Source organism: Podarcis vaucheri, assembly GCF_965113315.1.
Source record: "Podarcis vaucheri genome assembly, chromosome: 4".
Classification (NCBI taxonomy): domain Eukaryota; kingdom Metazoa; phylum Chordata; class Lepidosauria; order Squamata; family Lacertidae; genus Podarcis; species Podarcis vaucheri.
In genome coordinates, this window is record NC_138762.1 from 10,544,038 (window position 1) to 10,549,077 (window position 5,040).

The window sequence follows — 5,040 nt, forward strand, 5'->3', positions numbered from 1 at the left end:
TGTTGCAACAGATCAATAAAGATCAAGCTTACTAGCTGCTTTGCTTCTCAATATTCTCTGGCTGGCCTCTGTTATTTTCTCCTACCAATAGGGAACCTATGTAAGGACTCTATATGGGCTCTTGGATACCCCATAAGGGAAAAGGGCTATTTTTATTTACAACACTGCGCATGCTCAGAGGCCGTGGAATGCTTGGCAGTGGGGAAAAGATAGGGATTTTCCCAGCTGCTCCATTATTCCAGTTGGCAGCAGGGGGGGTGTGGGTGGCGCTGTGGTCTTTTCCTCCAAGGGGCTCAAGGCGGTTCCTCCTGCCCCACACCCCACCCCACTTTATCTTCACAACAACCCCATGAGGTACGTTGGCCCCAGGGATGTTGGCTGGCCCACGAGCTTCATGGTTGAGAGGAGATTCGAACCCTGGTTCCCAAAGTCTTCGTCCAACACTCTAACTTTATGTCACAATGCAGGACAAACAGCTTACTCCTTAACTTAAAGAAAACAAAAGAGATCACTGTGGACTTTAGGAAATGTAAATTGAATATTCAGCCACTTATTATTGAGGGGAAGTGCGTGGAACAGGTCTCCGTGTTTCGATTTCTGGGAATGGAGCTGAGAGATGACCTAACCCGGGGAGAAAACAGCAAAGACCCGATGAAGAGAGCACAGCAGAGGTTATATTTTCTGAGAATCCTCCGGAAAAACAATCTCTCAAAGGACCTGTTGATGGCATTTTACCATTGCACTGTGGAGAGCGTACTAACCTATGGTCTGTGTGTGTGGTTTGGGAGCTGCATGGCCAGGGGAAAAACAATGCTGTCCAGGGTTGTAAAGACTGCGGAGAGAATAATTGGGTGCACTCTTCCCACCTTGGATCAAATCTATGCTTCCAGGTGCCATAAGAAAGCGGCAGAGATAGTGCAGAATAGTGCGCACCCCAGAAATGATCTCTTTCAGCTTCTGCCTTCTGGAATAAGGTATAGGGTTATAAAGACCAGGGCTAGCCGCCTGATAAACAGTTTCTACGCAAATGCAATTCTGGTTCTAAACGCAGCATAAGGGGTCTCTATAGTCTAGTGTATTTAAAAGTGGGGTTTCAGAATTTTCAGGGGTTTTTGAATGTTTTATGTAGTTTTTCAGTTTCATTGTTCTGCATGGGACAATGACAATAAAGATATCATATATATAGCAAGGCAAGCTGCCCTTAAACTTAAAAAGATGCTGCACACGAGGAAAGAAGGGTGGGGAGGTGAAAGAAAACAGCAAGCGCCTTAAAGTCACAGTTCCTATACAGACCAGCTGGGACAGAAACAGTTCAGGTAGCCCAACCATGACCTACTTCTGGCCCAGGCTGTGCCGGCAACTTGGGTTTATGGCTAGCTGACAGCAGTCCGCGGCCACTCTGGTTTCAGACAGACAGAAAGAGCTCTTTCCCATCCTTGCTTCCTGAAATCCTTTGAGATGGGGGCTGAGGCTGGGATGTCCATTTCCAAAATATAAGATAAAAAATAAAATAAAATAAAAGCTACATACAGCAACAGTGTTTGGTGTTGTGTAGGCTCCTATTTGTTATGTGCAAATGACTTTAAATACCTGTTAGGTCCCTAAATTGCCATTTGGCATATATTCAACACAAAAAACAGCTACAGATAGGTAGCCGTGTTGGTCTGCCATAGTCAAAATAAAAAAATTCCTTCCAGTAGCACCTTAAAGACCAATTAATTTAAAACAGCTACTTTGAGATCTTGTATAGAATAGCCTGGGAGATTGAAGTGTTCTCCTACTGGTTTCTCTCTTTTGTGATTCTTGATGTCAGATTTATGTCCATTTATTCTTTGGTGTAAGGTTTGGCCTGTTTGTCCAATATAGAGAGCTGAAGGACACTGTTGGCATTTGATGGCATACACAATGTTAGACGATGAGCAATTAAATAGTCCTGAGATGGTATGTGTGATGTTGTTGAGGCCAGTAATGGTGTTGTCCGGGTGTATGTGGCAGCAAAGTTGGCATCTGGGTTTATTGCAGGCTCTGGTGCCAGTGTCTGTGTTAAGTCTGGTTGTAGTATTATTGTGGGTTAGGAGTTGTTTAAGATTGGGTGGCTGTCTGTAGGCAATGAAAGGTCTTCCTCCCAGAGCTTGAGAAAGAGAACTGTCATTGTCCAGGAGAGGTTGTAGATCTCTGATGATGCGTTGTACTGTTTTAACTTGGGAGCTGTATGTGATGGTCTTTAAGGTGCTACTGGAAGGAATTTTTTTATTTTGACAAAAAACAGCGACCATTTGTTGTTGACAAAGGACAGCTGGACATTTAAAGGGCCCCATTACCTTCAGGAGCTGAGGGCCTCATCAAACCTAAGTCCAGCCCTGCCTATGACACCCGTTGCTGGAATCGTTGCTTGTGGTTTCCCCAGCATGGGTGTCTGGTTGGCTCCTTTGAGAACAGGATACTGGACTTAGATGGGCCTGATCCAACAGCCTGCTCTTACATTCCTAAACACTAGATCAGCATTGGCCAACGAAAGGTAAAAAGTCCATTGTGGTTTATTGCTTCGAAGCATCAGCAAACATTTCTCGTTTTTATTTTTGACAACTCCAGCTCTCGATTTTGCAGGATCAGAAACGTGCAAAATCTCTGATGAAACATGCCTGGTCACCCCACCCAGCAAGGCTCTTGATAAACCAGGGGGACCCCCAGCCTGTGGCCCCTCAAAGCTCCCTCTATGGCCCTTGAGACCCTCTCAGCCACAGTCGTCACTGGCCATGCTTTGGTGTATTTTTGCTGGCCTCAAATGTGTCCATTATCAGCTTGGATAAATGCTTCTTCTTTGCCTGGGAGCGGTTTGTGTGTCTAGGAAGCAGCCTATTCTTCAAAGGCAGACATTTGCATTTGTTGCTCTGTCCCCTTTTGCCTCTGAGCCCCCTAATGCCCAACACTGGCATGTGGCCCCCAGATGGTTGCCCAGAAGAGAATGTGGCCTCTTCTGAGCCAGTGTGGTGTAGTGGTTAAGAGCGGTAGTCACGTAATCTGGGGAACCGGGTTCGCGTCTCCACTCCTCCACATGCAGCTGCTGGGTGACCTTGGGCCAGTCACACTTCTCTGAAGTCTCTCAGCCCCACTCACCTCACAGAGTGTTTGTTGTGGGGGAGGAAGGGAAAGGAGAATGTTAGCCGCTTTGAGACTCCTTTGGGTAGTGATAAAGCAGGATATCAAATCCAAACTCTTCTTCTTCTTCTCCATCCAGATGATCAAGGATCATTCTCCAAGTTCAAGGACAAATTCCAGCCTGGCAAAAACAACCCAGGAGGGAGTGGAGCAGGGCTGATAAAGGGCATAGCCTGGGGTGTGGGTGTGTGAGGAAGGTGTGTCCTAGATAACTGGACCCAGATTTTGGACCCTGGGCCTGAGGTTCCCCACCCCTGCCTTAGGAAACTGCCCCACCCAGCCTTGTTCGCTCCTCACTGTCCATATATGGGCAGTGACATCATCTCTCAAGGAAGGGAGGAACAGGAACAGGGATTCCTTGCAGGGGCTACCTGACAGCTGGCAAGTCTAGGAATCATAGAGTTGGAAGGATCTTGACATGAGCCAACAGTGTGACGCGGCAGCTAAAAAAGCCAATGCAATTCTGGGCTGCATCAATAGGAGTATAGCATCTAGATCAAGGGAAGTAATAGTGCCACTGTATTCTGCTCTGGTCAGACCTCACCTGGAGTACTGTGTCCAGTTCTGGGCACCACAATTCAAGAAGGACACTGAGAAACTGGAACGTGTCCAGAGGAGGGCAACCAAAATGGTCAAAGGCCTGGAAACGATGCCTTATGAGGAACGGCTAAGGGAGCTGGGCATGTTTAGCCTGGAGAAGAGGAGGTTAAGGGGTGATATGATAGCCATGTTCAAAGATATAAAAGGATGTCACATAGAGGAGGGAGAAAGGTTGTTTTCTGCTGCTCCAGAGAAGCGGACACGGAGCAATGGATCCAAACTACAAGAAAGAAGATTCCACCTAAACATTAGGAAGAACCTCCTGACAGCAAGAGCTGTTCGACAGTGGAATTTGCTGCCAAGGAGTGTGGTGGAGTCTCCTTTTTTGGAGGTCTTTAAGCAGAGGCTTGACAACCATATGTCAGGAGTGCTCTGATGGTGTTTCCTGCTTGGCAGGGGGTTGGACTCGATGGCCCTTGTGGTCTATTCCAACTCTATGATTCTATGATTCTATGATCTCCAAGGGTTCTCTAGTCCAACCCCCTGCAATGCCGGAATCCCAGCTAAAGCATCCATGACTGATGGCCACCCAATCTCTGCTTGGAAACCTCCAAGGAAGGAGAGCCCACCATCTCCCGAAGGAGACCATTCCACCGTCAAACAGCTGGAATCTCCTTTCTTGTAACTTGAAGCCACTGGTTCGAGTCCTACTCTCTGGAGCAGGAGAAAACAAGCTTTCTCCATCTTCCATGTGAAAGCCCTTGAGATATTTGAAGATGGCTCTCATCTAGTCCAGCCCCCTGAAATGCAGGAATCTCAACTAAAGCAACCACGGCAGGTGACCCTCCAATCTCTGCTTTAAGGCCTCCCAGGAAAGGAAGCCCACAACCTCTGGAAGCATTATGGCTGCTCAGCAGGCAGCATCCCAGCCCAACCTGACCTGGGCAGAGGAAGGATGGAAGGATTAACCAGAGTATCCCATCCTTTGCGAGGAGGGTGCCTGCCTGTACTTCCAGGGTCTGACAGTGCAGAGGTGTGGAGAATGTATTTCTGTCTGAGGGCTGCCTTCCCTTCTAAGCGACCTTATGGGGGCCACATTCCAGAGGTGGGCAAGGGCCAGGGGTCAGAATGGGTGGAGCAATTAACGTTATACAGTAGTCTAGATTCTACACATGCTCCACTGTGGGGGTGCAAATATCCAGAGAGTGGGGGGTCAGGTGGGATTGCTATGAGGAATTATGAAATATGAAGCAAGCCATTGTGTCAGCAACGAAAGCATTGCGTTGCCTGGGTTTGATTCATTGACAATATTTTCTGATCAATCCACGCTTCTGCATCTCT